Here is a 16479-nt window from a genome sequence, read left to right as displayed (position 1 = left end):
TCTTACATGTCTGAAGCAAAGTCCTGGAGTGACACCCCACTGTGTGCAGCTGACGGTGGGCAGGACATGGTGGCAGTCTTTGCTTGGTGAGGGGGGGAGGGGAGATTACCAGTTATAGGCGAATTGATGTCAGGTGGGCTCATTAGTTACGAGGGGAACCAGTGGAATGGCACGCCCCTCACTGCCCCTTTGATAAGAACAGTCACCAGCTGGGGCCTGGGACAAGAACAAAGGAAGATCAGTCGTGTATAAGGTTTAGGTGAAACAGGCACTGGTCAGGCAGGGGATGTACAGAGAGCAAGAGAACAGCCATCTTGAGAAGCCTGACCATACACACAGGTTACTTAATTCGTTGCCCAAATATTGGGGAAACAGCAGAAAAGAAAAAAAAAACAAAACACAAAGTACAGGCTTTCTCAGAGGCTTTCATATGCTGAAGACATTGTGAATTTTCAGGAACTGATATAGTGCACCCTTTTCCATGCTTATTTGACCAAAGAACTCCTTTTTCCTGCACCTCCGAAGAATGCTCTATAGAAAACAATTTGGAAATCCCTAGTAGTGACACACTACGGGCCTCCTCCACAACCTACCCCTGCTTTCTCCTTGCTGTCAGAAGCCTGTTTGGTTCATTCTAGCCTTCCATAGAGGCTGGGTCCCTCCTCAGCTCCAGAGGATGGACAGTGATGAGACCAAAACCAACACATCTGATCTCATTCCCTTTGGTTCAAGCATGAGCATGTCATGCAATTCCGGCTGATAAAATTTGAGGGAAAACCTTCTGGGGAGTTTTCTAGGAGGATTTGTTTCAAGCTAAAAAAAAAAAAAAAAAACGAAGACACTAACATTCCATTTTCTATGTCTGGACTTCTGTATATGAGTTGGCAACTGTGGCCACCAGTGGGACCATGGAGAGAGCCAGCTTCAGAGGCACGCTGAAACACCCAAGATCACCGAGAAGATGGCAAGAGCCAGGATCCTGGAGCGGATTGGATCACTGATTTTACCAGCCCTGCAACTGTCCTATCTTTGGAATTCTCTTCTGAGACGTTATAAATGTCCTTATTTTAAAAGTCACTTTGTTTGTTTGTTTGTTTTAAATACTTGCAGTTAAAATCATCCAGGTATGGGGGTCTAAACCTAAGTCAGAACCTTAATACCATTGGCACAAGTACAGAACATTCAAAATATGTGTTTGGAAATGTTAATTGTTGAAAAGCAGTAGCTTATTTCAAATTAAGTATCTCCTACCATTATTACTGGGATTTGAAATCTTTATATTTAAATGAATGACTCTAATATCAACATTTTTAGTGTCACTAAATTAGAAAATTAAACATTTATTCCTTAGCAACCGCAATGGGCTATGATGATAATCATGGAAGTGCTGCAACAACGAAATCCATAACCAACCAATGAAATCCCTCAGAGCCTCTTAGGGAGCAGAACGTGCACAAGAGCCCCGTGTCTCTCTGTGGTTGCCTGGTGTGTGCTGCACCACGTGAGGGCTAAGACTGTTCTCCCCTTTGCGTTCAACACATTTGCGTAGAGTCCTCCCTGTGTGCAAAGCTCTGGGTGGGGTTCCCCTCCCCTGTCCTCCAAGCCCTACTCCCCCATGAAAGTCCTATTTGAGTCTCATTTCCGTGAAACCTCCCTAATTCCTGCAGCCTCCACTAAGCAACCTTTTCAAAGAATTCTTCCTAGATGCCCAGTCTGAACCATTTACTCTGGCATTTAATTGTACTCACCCCATAGTTTCTCTTACTAGTTAATATTTTATCTGGGCCCCTCTGTTGAATGAAAGTGATAGAGAGAAGGTGGAAGTGATAAGAATTTTGTCTAAGTTGATGGTTCTCAACTCTGTCAGACCCAACACCCCCTTTTTATATGAAATACTTTTGTAATGCCATTTATCTATTATGAAATTCATAGATAAGGTAACTGACCTACACATATAATTTCAAAATATATCAATACAATGCCCTAGCTGTAGTTTAAAAGAGAATAGGAAAGTAACTTATGATAAAGTAATATCTATTTCAATATGTAAATGACTGACATGATTGCATTGCATTAGAAGCCACAATGAATTATGGAGAAAATGCAGACTGATACAAGATGTCTTACAACTCAAATACCACACATCATGGTGCTATTAGTGATGTGACTTTCTGAAAGGATGAACAAAATTTGCTGAAGTTAAAAAAAAAAAAAGCCAAAACACAACCTACCTTGATGTATGTGGTAGGCTCAATCCTAGCAATTCAGCATGTATTAAAACTACGCAAAAATACTTTGTTTATATGTAAAGTAGGTTTAGTTCTAAGTTCAAGTAATTATAAACAGGTTTTTCACCTAATGAATGACTGAAAGGATATTCAAAAGTTGCAAGGGATGCAGGACAATTCTTCATTGTGGGGCACAGTCCTGCACATTTTAGCAGGCCCAACAACTCTGGCTCTTATCCACTGCAGGCCAGCAATAAGCCCCAATCATTAGATAACCCCTAAAATCCCCACAAATTTCTCAAAAGCCCTCTGGGAGGTATTGGTTCTAGTGAGATCTGCTGAGCTAAACCAAGGCCAGCTGAAGATGGGATTATTATTGGATAATCCGGAATCTTACCCTCAGCTTTAAAGGCCCTGAGAGCCTGAGTTAACCCCATGATGCCAGTTTACTGGTTCACCCCATGGTTCTCAAAGGGGAGCTGCAGACCAATCAAAGAAGGCAGCAAGTCGGGGCCTGGGGCGCAGTCAAGGGTGGTCTGTCTGCTTCTTTCTCAGGTGTTTTCCATTTGTTCCATTTACCAGGTGAGATCCATGTATTCTTCTGTTTGAACAAAGGGTTCCTTAGTTTTAGGAAGTTAATGTTATGTTTTGACAATTTTTTTCCAGATTTATAATTTCTGAGAGAAGATGTGTTGACCTCCTCACTCCATGCCATAAGTGAATGTCCCATTTGGTTCTTGTTTATGATTTCTACTGCTTTATTGAGACTCACTATGTACTGAATCGCTATCATCATAGTTTCCTTTAATTCTTTGAACATATTCGTAATAGGTGCTTTGAAGTCTTTGCTAACTTCTGGGCCCACTCAGAGTCAATGAGCTCTGGCAACTACCCAAACCTGAATCTCACATCTCAATGTTCAATCAGGATATTTGTTCCCTGTGGTCAAAACTTCAAGGGAAACCATGTCATTGTAAGTAGCTACCTTTAAAATTCACCATGAGAACTCCCTGTCCAAGGATAGAAACCTCTCAGGCTAAGGCCTTACTTATCAATTCCCATTCTCCTCTGGGGTTGGAACGGCCAAGGAGAGAGGGCTCTAGAGGGAGAAGGACGTGTGAACCATGGCTGAGTAGCCTGAGTCAGCGGTCAGGGTCTTCCGGAAGAACTGCAATGACAGCATCCCCAAGGAGGAAAGAAAGTGTCCTCTCTCTGGCACTTCCTCCTCTTGCAGGTGACCCATGAGAGAGGGTACAGTGAGCCTGGACACAGAGGATTCCCTGACTTCAAGCTCAAGAGGCTGGAAACTATGATCCATTTCTACTCAAAACACTTCTGACACCAAATGGGAGGTTTGTGACACCAAGCCATTCTTCAATTTTCTGCAGACACAAACTGGGTGTTCTACAATTTAATTCAATTCTGACAGTAACTACCTAGAGTTAGTGAGGTCCCCACAGTTTGAGGGCTCAGTCCCACAAGACTGTCCCCACTTCAGAGCCAGCTGAATGTCTGGGCTCAGGTTTGATAATATGATAGAACAGCTCACAGAACTGTTATTTACTACTACTGGTTTATTATAAAGGATACAACACAGGAACAGCCAAACAGAAAAGAAGCACTGAGCAAGGTATGTTGGCGGGCAGGAGCAGTGGTGGCTGTGGAGCTTCTATGACCTCTCTGAGCACCTCATCTTCCCAACACCTTGGTGTGTTCCCCAACCCAGAAGCTCTCCAAACCCTGCTCAGTATTTTTTTCTTTTTTTTTTTTTTTTTGCGGTACGCGGGCCTCTCACTGTTGTGGCCTCTCCCGCTGCGGAGCACAGGCTCCGGACGTGCAGGCTCAGCGGCCATGGCTCACGGGCCCAGCCGCTCTGCGGCATGTGGGATCTTCCCGGACCGGGGCACGAACCCGTGTCCCCTGCATCGGCAGGCAGACTCTCAACCATTGCGCCAGCACGGAAGCCCCTCCTGCTCAGTTTTTATGAAGGTTCCATTATGTAGGCACGATTGATTAAATCATTGACATTTGGTGATTAACTCAATTTCCAGGCTCTTTCCCCACCCCAGAAGTTGGAGAGTGGGGCAGAAGTCATGCCTGGGTCTTTCTGGTGACCAGCCCCTAACCTGAAACTATCTAAGGGCCCCCAGCCATCTGTCACCTCATAGCATATGAAAAGATACTCATCGCTCTCGAGATTCCAAGGTTCTTAGAAGCTCTTGTTTCAGGAACCAGGGACTAAGACCAAGTATGATAACAAAAGATTCTACTATTGCCCCTATCACTCAGAAAACTACAAGGGTTTTAGGAGCTCTGTGCCAGGAACTGAGAATGAAGACCAAATATATATTTATTACATCACAATATCACACTGATGTATTCATCTCACAGTTGGATGCCCTGGGAGCCTGTGTCTGGGTTAGAAATACTCAACTCCTCGGCCAAGTTCTGGTCCCTGACTATGCCTGTGTCTGTCTTGTTTTTTAATCTATCTTGGCCTCTCCTTTTCTGTTCTTTCATGGCTGACCCACCCCTAGCCCCACCTGACTTTATTTACTGGACATTGAATATATTCCACAGAAGCTTCTGGGCCTGGGAGCTATTTTGTAAATATCTCCTCTTTGATCCATTGACAGTTTAACCCCCATAGAGTAATATTATTTCTCACATTTCCAGTTCCCAAGAGAGCTCACTTGAGCCTCCAGGCACAGACAACCTCCCCACCTGCATGATGAGCTCTGGAGGGGCATAACGCAGGTTTGGGTCAGGCCGACGTGGGTCCCAAATCCTCCTGACCAGTTGTGTGTGTGCCCTCGGGTGAATAATTTCTCTCTCAGAGCCTTGTGTCCTAAGCTGTGAAATGAGGATCATAACACTTACTTCATAGGACTGATATGATGACCAAGTGAGATAAGGTGTGGTCAGCACCTGGCTGAGATGTTATTGAGAAACATTGTTGTCTTTTTGGTCTCTTCATGGCAGGGGTCATATTTCCTGTGTAGGTTCCTCCTACAACCTCTAGACCAGTGTCTGGTGCCAGCTGCTGCCCAGTAAATATTTGTTAGGGAAATACCTGCTGCTGCTCTATTTTTCTGCATTTTTTGTGGATTTTCACACTGTGCTCAGTGCAGTCTTGGGGGTTCTGAGGAGGTGTCCAAGGGCCCAGGTGGGTCAGGACAGGTGAGAATTGATAAGGGTAGAAAGTAGAGGAGGGAGCAGTTGGGTTCCAGGCCCACCCCCATGTTAGCCCTGCTACTTTACATTTTGAATTGGTTTGGGAACTATATATATATATATATATATTTTTTTTTTTTTTTTTTAAGAAGGGATTCTGTGATTTAAAGTTTGAAAATAACTGCTTTATACTTGGAATAGCTTAGAGGAGGAATTTAGTTTTACGAATGACACATATGTCTATATCTTTATTCTCCAAAACATTAGCCACTGTAATTAAATTAAATTTAGAAATTCAATTCTGTTCCTCAATTTCACTAGCCATATTTCAAGTACTCAATAGCCACATGTGACTAGTGGCTACTATTTTGGATAGTACAATACGAACATTTCCATGATTGCAGAAAGTTCTGTTAGACAGCACTGGTCTATGGTTTATATTATTTAAATCATAGGACTTAATTGACAGTGGTTGGGTACTGTGTGCCGTAATATGTTTGCAGGCTTAAAGGGTAAGTTGAGTTGCCCATAGATGTAGGTTTGGGTCCTGCCATCAACTTGCCTACTGGACTGGCTTCAGGTTCCCTCATCTGTACGAGGGCGGGTCTGGGCCACATCATAGGTTTCCACCTATTTTATCTCCAAGGATCCCTTTGATTGTTACTTTGTTCCCTTGGACCCACACCCAAGTTTAAAATAAACTGCTTTATTAGGTAATAATTGGCTTACCATCCCACTTTTGTTAACCGGTGCAACCGGTGCTATTTATAACTACCAACAAAAACCTCTGATCAGCATAAGATTACCAGAATTCTTATTTTGAGTTGAAGTAATTTCAGCCCAGAACTTAGAAATGGGACATTGTGGTTAGCTTAGCCTTATCTCTGATAACTGTATAATTTCCCTGGGGAGTTTTTCAAACATTGAAAATAATGTATTGATTGCTCCTCCCTGTCTGTTACTACTTTCTCCCACCCTTAGGGTTTAAGGTGCCCAAGTTAGGAATCTCCTGACTACATGATCATTTAAGATTTCTTTGAATTTTTAAAGGGATTCTGGGTCAAAGGAGGGAATGATCCCAAAAGTTCAATTTGGGAATTTAGAAAATCAATAAAAAGAAGCCAAATTATCAAATGCACAAATCAAACTAAAAATCTAGACTAGTTAGACTTTTCAGTGTAGAAAACAGGATGTGCAGTGTGATTGCATTTTAAAACTATATATTGGGTAAGACTTCTGGCTGTGGGAGAATGAAGAGGTTGGCAAATTCTCACCCCAAAAAATAAAATATAAAACTGGGCAAAATTATAAGAAACCATTTCAAGGCTTTGGAAATCAACCAAAGGGAAATAACAAATTGAGAAACAGTTTGTCATGAAAAGCTGCATAAAATTTTATGAAAGAATGATGAGTCTGTGGCTTTCCTGCCTGGAGCTGCTCTCTCCCCTGTGCCCCTAGCACATTTAGCCTGATGATTTTACCAGGGCAATACTGGCTGTGAAAACCAGCAGCCTCACTATCAGAGGTGGGGTGGATTGATTTGGAATGGAAGGTGAAAACCCACAACCGGCAGTGTTGTCAGTAAAAGTAGCAAACTCAGTAGGAATTGAAAAGGAAAACTCACAGCTCTCCTAGCCTCAAATTGCAGTCCTGGTTGAAGTGAGCCTCTGATGAGCCAGAAATGTAAAGGGGAAATCCTAGAAATGAGAGAGCCATAGAAAAGCTATATAATCTCTCCATGCATCCCTGGCTGACCAGGAAACTATGCATATGTCTATGCAAGGGAGAGTCAAGAGCGCCTGGAAGAAAGTACAAGTCAGGCAGCCTTGAAAACTGACTGAACTCTGAATGAATTCCTTAACCCACACACACATCCATCAGCAGAGGATGGATCTTATAAACTTATGGTGTTTGAGCACAATCTCTGCCTAATCATTGGCTGACCACTAAACTATGCAGACACAGGGGACAACCCCTAGGCAGCCAGGCTAAAAATTAAATATAAGAACTTAAAACAAACAAAACAACTGAGCAGAGACATTAGTGGCCATACACTTGAAACCAAGCAGGACCCTGTGGGGCTCCTGGGCATGAAAGCCTTTCTGGGTCCCCCTTTCTAGACCTTCCCTGAGTTCCAAAGGGCAGGTTCAAATGGTTGTTAATCAGGGAAGGGAGGGGATGCAGAGACAAGGGAGGAGCAGTCAAGAAACAACAGTGCAGCCTTGGGACAGGATCCTGGTTCCCCCTCAAGGGACAGAGTAACAATATCTTTGAGCTCTTCTGCAGAACTAAACCCCCCAAGAAATGGAAGATGTTAACTACTTGATGAAGCATTCTTCATTCCAGAGAGAAGGTCAGAGTTTGATAATCTTGAGAACCACAGCTCATCAGGAGACGAGGCCAGATTAAAGGGATGCAGGCCCTGCACAAACCCTGATCCTTATAACAACCCCACCCTTGAACCATTGCTATAAAACTCCTCACCAAATCCCCCTAATTTAGGACAGATTTTAAGGGCACGAGCCTGCTGTGTCCCCATTTGCCTGTCAAAGCAATAAAGCTGCTCTTTTCTACTTCACCCAAAACTGTCTCCAAGATTCAATTTGGCACCAGTTCACAGAGGCCAAGTTTTCAGCATCACACTGCAGAGACACAGATTCTGCTGATTAAGTACAAGCAAGTTAATAAAAACAATAATAACCACCTCAGGAAAATAAATCAGAGTCCAGAGTTGCTACAGTATATTATCTAAAATATCAAGATTTCAACAAAAATTATGAGATGTGAAGAAACAGAAAATCTGATTCATACTCCAAAATAAATATGGCCCATGCTCAGGGAAAAAAGCAAACAATAGAAGCTAACTCTGAGAGGGCCCAGAACTTAGATTTAGCAAGTAAAGATTTTAAAGCAGCTATTATAAATAGGTTCAAAGAACTAAAGGAAACCATGCTTAAGAATTAAAGCACTGTGTAATGGCAATGACTCAACAAACAGAATCTCAACAAAGAAACAGACATTATAAAGGAAGAACCTAACGGAAATTGAGTTGAAATATATATAGCCGAAATTTAATAATCTATGAGAGGAGGTCATAGAAGAGTCAGTGAACTTGAACATATTGGGTTGGCCAAAAAGTTCGTTCGGACTTTTCCATATCATTTTACAGAACAAACCCGAATGAACTTTTTGGCCAAACCAGTAGCTCATGAGAAATCATTCAATCTGAAGAACAGAAAGGAAAAACATTAAGGAAAAATAAATTGAGCCTCAGAGACTGGTGGGACAACAATGAGCATATCAACATACATGTCATTGGAGTCCCTGAAGGCTAAAAGAGAAAGTGGCAGAAAAATATTTAATGACATATGGCTGAAAATTTCTCAGATTTGATGAAAACAACAATCTACAGACCACAGAAACTCAACAAACCCCAAGGAGAATAAATAAAAAGAGATCCACATCTAGACACATCATAGTCAAATTACTGGAAGGCAAAGACAAGAGAAAATCTTGAAACCAGTTAGAGAAGATGACTCATCATGTACAAGAGAACAATATGATTAATGATCAACTTCTTGTCAGAAACCACGAAGGCCAAAAGAGAGTAGAATCACATATTCAAACTGCTGAAAGAAAAAAAAAACCTGTCAACCAAGAGTTCCATATTTAGTAAAACTATTCTTTAATAATTAAAATGAAATAAAAATATTTCTAGATAAAGACTGAGAGAATTTGTTGCTAGCTGACCAGCTTTACAAGAAATACTAAAGGAAGTTCTTCAGGCTGAAAGGAACTGACACCAGATCGTAACTTGAATCCAAAGAAGAAATGAAGAACACAGGAAATGGTAAATACATCGGTAAATATAAAGTTCTTATAAATATATTTATTTTCTTCTCTTAATTTCTTTAAAAACCATAATGGTTTGTAAATCTGTAATTATAACACTATATTTAAGCTTATTATACATATATATAATATATAAACAATAGTAGCATAAAGGAAGGGTTGAAATGGAGTTATATTGGAGCAAAGTTGCTATATTTTACTGGAATTAAGATTGAACTAGATTGCGACAAGGTAAGAGGTATATTTTAATCCCTAGAGCAATCATTAATAAAATACATTTTAAAAATAGTTTAAAAATCAGCAATAAAGATGTTACACTTAAAATATTTGTTTAACACAAAAGAAGAGAGTAAAAGGGCAACAGAACAAAACAAATCTGCAATATATAGGAATTAAAGAGCAAAATGATAGACATAATCCAATCCTATCAATAATTTCATTAAATTACATTATTAACCATTCAATGAAAAGGCAGAAATTCTCACACTGGCTATAAAACACAACTCAAAGATAAAAACAGACGGACAGTAAAAGAATGGAAAAATATTTGCTATGTAAGCAATAACCATAAGAGAGCTGAAATGTCTATATTAATATCAGGATATATAGACTTTAAAACAAGAAATACACTGGAGACAAAGAGGTATTTCATAATGATGAAAATGTCAATACATCCAAAAGATATAATAATTATAAGTGTATACCCATCTAACAACAGAGGCCCCAAATATATGAAGCAAAAGTTGACAGAATTGAAAAAAAATTGACAATTCTGTAACTATAGAGATTCCAATACCCAACTTTTGATAACTGACGGAATAACTGGACAGAAAATGAATAATGGTAGAGAAGACTTAAATTGAGGAGAATACACATTCTTTTAAAGTGCATATGAAACATTCTCCAGGATTGATCATATGGTAGGCCAAATGCCAAATCTAAATAAATTTTAAATGACTGAAATTATTTAAAAGATGTTCTTTAACCACAATGGAGTTAAACTAGGGATCATCAACATAAAGAAACTTGGGAAATCTCCAAATATTTGGAAGTTAAACAATGCACTTCTAAATAACCCATGGACAAAAAAAGAAATCAAAAAGGAAATTTAAAAACATGAATTTAAAATCAACAGAACAAAATATATCAAAATTTATGAGATGCAGCTAAAGCAGTGGTTGGGGGTAATTCATAACACTGAATAGCTATATTAAAAAAGAAATATTACAAGTCAATTACATAGGTTCACATTAAGAGTTAGAAAAAGCACAATAAATTAAACCTTAATTAAGCAGAAGAAAGGAAACAACAAAGATCAGTGTAGAAATCAATAAAACAAAAAAAAAAAATAAAACAAAATCAATTCTATTAAACCAAAAGTATGTATTTTGAAAAGATTAAAAAAAAAGAAAAACCTTTAGCTAGACTGAATAAGAGAGAAGACACAAATTATCAAAATCAACAATGAAAAGAGGGGACATCACTACCAATCTGATAAAAATTAAAAGAATTTTATGGCAATAACATAAAAGACACCAATTACCAAAACTTACTCAAGAAGAAATAGAAATTCTGTATAAATCTGTAACAAGTAAAGTAACTATTGATGTTTAAACCTTTCAGTAAACTCTAGTAAATTATTTCACTGGTATAACTATAAATGGATTATAACCTTTAAAAACTGTGAATCACTGTATTGTATACCTGTAACTTATATAATATTGTAGATCAACTATACTTCAACTAAAAAACAAATCCAAAACAACCTAGTCTAGGTACTGCTGTGAGGGGGCTTTCCAGATGTAATTAAGATCCCAAATCAGTTGACTTTAAGATAGGGAGATATTCTCAGTGGGTCTGATCTAATCATATGGGCCCTTAAACGATGATAGACTTTCCCTGGTGAGAGAGTTTTGAAGCATGAGAGGAATTTGACATAAGGAAGTATTACAGACTGAACTGTGTCTCCCCAAAACGCCTTTGTTGAAACACTAACCTCGATGTGACTGTATTTGGAGACAGGGCCCATAAGAAAGTAATAAAGGTTAAGTGAGATCATAAGTCTGGGGCCTTAATGTGCTATAACTAGTGTCTTTATAAGAAGAAGAGACACCAGAGACCACCCCCTCTCTGCACACTCAAGAGAAAAGGCCATGTGAGGCCACAGCAAGAAAGCAGACATCTACAATCCACGAAGAGAGGCTCTCACCAGAAACCAATTCAGAAAGCACCTTGATCTTGGACTTGTGGACTTCAGAACTGTGAGAAAATAAATTTCCTCTGTTTAGGCAACCCAGTTTGGGTGTTTTGTAGTGGCAGCCCTGGCAGACTACTACAGAAATATTCTCCACTTCATGTTTTGAAGACTGAGAGGGTCACGTGACGAGGAGTATGGAAAGTGGCCTCCAGCTGACAGCCATCAAGGAAACGGAGCTCCATCCTATAGCTGCAAGGAACTGAATTCTGACTCAGTCAATTGAGCTCAGAAGAGAAGCTCAGGATCCAGATGAGGACACCTAGACTTCAGCCTTATAAGAACCTGAGCAGGGAACCCCGCCATGCCATGCCCAGATGTTTGCCCTACAGAACTGGGAGTTAGCCAAGGAGTTTTGTTTTAAGTTGCATAAACAAACAAACAAATAATTTCACTGGTGAATTCTACTAACATTTAAGGAAGAAATAATACCAATTCTACACAATCTTTTCCAGAATAAAGAAGAGGAGGAAACACATCCCAACTCAATTTATTAGGGCAGCATTACCCTGATACCAAAACTCTCACCAGCAAAGCCAATTAACAATTCCTGGGAAATAAAAATAGAAGCCGGGCAATAAAATAAAGTCTAACCTGTCTCTTTCTTTTCCTTGGGCTTCTCTAGTTTCACTCGCTCACAGGGTGCCGCATGCAGAGGCCTTGCACCCAGCACATCAGACCAGGGTTCCTGCGAAATGCCTGCAGCCAACACCTCAGCTCCACGGGCCATGTGCAGAGACGCTGCTCCAGCCCGGCACTGCGATCTAGAACGTGAGCAGCTGCGCAGGCTCCGTGAGAATTCTGCCCCCTCCCCAATTAAGGAGAACCCTATTAAGGAACCCCACCCACAGCCTGTGAGGAGCACGCGTCCTCTAGAGCGCAAGCTCGCGCCTCTCCTGTCTTTGACCAAAGAGTAAAGCTTTCCTTTGCTTCTGAACCAAACTCAGTCTCGTTCTATTGGCACAAAGGACACCGGGCAGAAGGACCCTTGTTGGAGACCAACTTGAGAGGGTTGGTAACAAAACTAGAAAAAGATATTACAAAAAATAAAACTACAGACTCAAATTCCTCATGAATATATGTGCAAAACTCCTTAACAAAACATTAGCAAATCAAATCCAACAGGATATATAAAAGGCTAATACATCACAACCTAGTGGGTTTTATGCTGGTAATCAAAATTATAAATAATAATTGTCTCTGGATCCTGGGATTATGGGTAGTTTGTTTTCCTCTAAATTTTCAATAATGAACATGGCTTAGTTCTTCAACAAGAATTTAAGGTGTCGCGCCCCGCCCAATGCTCCCTGAGCGCCGGGGGCGGGCCTGTGCGGCGCGTGGCTGGAATCTGGGGGATATCCGCGCGGGCTTGAGCCATGGCTGAAAGTGGCCGGGCACCTCAGGCCCGGGCCCTCCTGCAGCAGTGCCTGCACGCCCGTCTGCAAGTACGCGCCGCCGAAGGGGAGGCCGTGGCCCAGTGGGTGGAGGTCCAGAGAGGATTAGTGATCCACCTGTGCTTTTTCAAGGGAGCTGATAAAGAGCTTCTTCCCAAAATGGTTAATACACTGTTAAATGTGACATTAAGTGAAACAGAAAATGGCAAGCGTGTCTCTGTATTGGATCTACCTGGCAACATTCTTATCATCCCTCAAGCCACCCTTGCGGGGAGAGTAAAAGGAAGAAGCATGCAGTATCACTCTAACTCTGGAAAAGAAGAGGGGTTAGAACTTTATTCCCAATTTGTGACTCTCTAAAAAAGAATTAGCTGCTAACAGCAAGTGTGCCGAAGCTGGGGTTGTGGTGGAACATGGCACTTATGAAAACAGGTGTTAAAGCTCGACACCAATGGACCATACACACACCTAATTGAGTTTTGAAAACTTAAAAGTTTCTACAGTTGTAATTAGATTCTCTTCCCCTTCTGCAGCATTTTTAGACAAGAAAATCCTGGGTCCCATCCATACCTCTGCAGCCTGCTACTTGGACGACCTCGCCACGTCACCTAAACACTGGATCTCAGTCACCTTCCATCCTGCTTTCCCCTAAACTCACACTCAAAATTTTGAAAAATGCCTTGTATTCGCTTTATGGTCATTGATAAGAACATGGAAATGTTCTTAGAGAGCTGTATTTAAGCATTTTGCAATTAAGCATGTTGTGCAATCAAGAAAAATGTTTCTTATACCCTCAAATGTATGTAATATGTAGTAAAAATCACTATTTGTGTTACGATTACAATTATAATTTTGTCAATTTTGTTTTAGTATTTCAGATTTCCATATTTTGAATGAAATATGCAATTTACTATTCCTTCTAATAATATCTATGAAAATGTAATACAAAAATGTTATTGTACATTTTAATATTATTTTCCAAGGACATCCAAGGGCTTTAAATTATTTTAAGAATCTTTAGTTGATATAGCAATAAGGTATGGGGGACTAAAAGTTGTTTTTATTTAATATACTAATGGCTTAATACTAATGGCTTAATATTCTGTTTCTCAGTTTTTTACCAAAGCAATGTGTGTTGCATTTTCTGTCTTTGGTTTTTAAAAGTTACTGTTTCATTAAATTAATGTTCATAAATTTTTTTAGGAAGTTCCTTTCTTGTTGGTTTAGATTGCTATAAAAGGAATAAAAAGGGGAAAAAAAGAATTTAAACATTATTATTTTAAAGAAATACAAAGAATTTTCCTCCAGTATTTCCTGGAGTATATAGGAAGTGGAAGAAACACTGATTTGGGTGAAAGAGTCACAAAGCAAAAACATTTCTCACTTTCTACAAAGTAAAAGATGAAATGAAAGCATGAAACAAAAAAATAGTAAATGTTTACATATGTGATGCCCCCTCCCCTTTCCTACAAACAAGCAGGAGTCAAGCAGAGTTCTTAGTGAAAACCAGGGGCCTCAGCCCCCAAGCCCTTCCCTGCACGATGGGGGCTTTTGCATGTGAACATGAATCAGGCTTTGTAATTTGCATGGCACTTAGCTCCTCTTTGAAGGAAATGTGATGATGAAGTCATCAAAGTGGCAGTTTTTTAAAATGGCATGTCATGTGCAGAAAAGAGAAATTCCTAAGTATTAATTCATTCCCTGTTCTTAGCTGGGAACTTGAACATTACTATAAGTAAACAGTTGCTCTAGCACCAGGTACTGAATGAGGTTATTGTGCATTTGGTCTCTGCTGATGGGAGACCAGAACTGGCCTACCTCTGAAAGCACCGGCAGAGATTTAAAATGTAATTTTATTTCATTTTATATTTCGTTTTGCAGTTTGCAGAAGGAAACAGTGGTTGATAAACAGAGCAATTTCTCTCCTTATCAATCTCCCACTTTCCCCGAAGCTCTGGTTCACAGCTCTGGTGACACAACTTCTTCTCCCTCAGTTTGGACCAGAGTGGCACATTTGGAGACTAAATCTTGAGACAGTTGAGGCAGACCCACTGAGCTGGTACCAGTGCTGCGACGGAGCAGGGTTCCACCACTGGGCCTGCCTGGGTCTGAGATGCGTGGGATCCCTCTCTACTTGGGCCCCAAAAACCTCCCCACGTATTTGACAATGCCCCAAATTCCTTTAAAAAGAGCATTAACACTAGAGACAGAAGGTCCAAAATGCTAATAACTGTAGGAAAGGACAACCATGGGCTGATATTCAAACTAAAATGCAAATGACTGATAGAGAGCTGTTTCAGAGAGCTGACTGCTGAGAGTTCAAGGTCCCTGAAACGAGGAATGGAGGATTCTTCCCACAGGATTTTGCCCATGTTTGGAAGCCATCTCTCCACCAGACCTAAAAACTGCCTCTATGTTCTTGTCAAAGAACAGATTTGGATCCTTGGGATCTCTGAGCTAAATAACATAACCAAGAATTCTATGATGCAACATGGCTGACTTCATACAAATAATTACCAAATTGCAGCTGTCATTCAGGGCACACGACAAAGTGCCAGAAGCACCACACACACAGTGTATCTCGAATCAAAAGGAGAAGGTGCCAGGCCTGATTCATCAGGAGGAATAATTATATGAAGGATGCTGCTACTGGGCTGCGAGCTTCCGACAAGTACAGCAGGAGGCTGGAGGTTGGCTGACTGGGAAGAGGACATGAGACAGAAATTGAGGGTGAGGGCAGTCCATTTACAGGACAAGAATCAGAGGTGTGAGAGGCCCTGGGCTAGGGGAGAGTGTGCAGGGTGGCTGAGGGCAGCCTGGGACAGGTAGATGAGGATTGGCCTTAGAGGAGGCTACAGAAGCCCACTGAGGGCAGGGCCTGGGGTCACCAGTGTGCCTGAGTGTCAGCAATTTCCCCTGAGGCTGATTGTGTCAGTGAGGCCCTGACGCCCTTGAGGCTGCCTCAGTGCTCTCCCTGCAAACCCAAAATACCAACCCTGCCCATCTCCCCTCAGAATCTGCTCTGCTTGGGTTTGGCCAGGGCCAGGACATACATGAGGAACCTGAGAGGAAACCCCCTTAAGGCTTGAAGGTCAAGTCTTACGATTCCCACCTATGAGGCACAGCTCCAGGGTCACTGTTCACAGAGCCACACCTTGTCTGCCGCTTTCCTCCACTTCCCATATCCCTGGTCTTGCACATGCTTCTGTTTGCTGGGCTCCGCAGGCTCTTGTTGCTTTACTTGGCATCTGAGTGTCACTCTCCAGGTGCCCACCTAAAATTTTATCAAAATGCAATGTGACGTAATGTGGTGGTTAAGCAGGTGGACTCTGGTGTCAGACTGCCATCCACTGTGCAATCATGGGCACTTAAGCACTTTCTGTCTTGGTTTCCCTATATGTAAAGGGAGATAATAACACAACCTGTTTACCTAAGGTTGTTATAAGAATTGAAAGAGCATTTGCTAATGCCTGGCATGGGTCACAAGAATTGGCTTTAGCTTATTTATTTAGTCATTCAACACATTTGTATCGAGCACCCGCCAGCCACATGCTGTCTTAGGTGATGGAGATACAAG

The 16479-nt window shown here is 41.0% G+C and overlaps 1 pseudogene; it reads left to right on the top strand.

Moving 5' to 3' along the window:
- The first annotated feature begins 12489 nt into the window (after positions 1-12489).
- LOC111168831 (D-aminoacyl-tRNA deacylase 2 pseudogene) lies at positions 12490-13728 on the top strand (annotated as a pseudogene).
- Positions 13729-16479: the final 2751 nt, after the last annotated feature.

Source organism: Delphinapterus leucas, chromosome 12 (assembly GCF_059928025.1).
Source record: "Delphinapterus leucas isolate spDelLeu-1000000601 "Yukka" chromosome 12, BTC_Dleu_Yukka2, whole genome shotgun sequence".
In the NCBI taxonomy this organism is placed as follows: Eukaryota; Metazoa; Chordata; class Mammalia; order Artiodactyla; family Monodontidae; genus Delphinapterus; species Delphinapterus leucas.
This window is presented reverse-complemented; position numbering and strand designations above follow the sequence as displayed.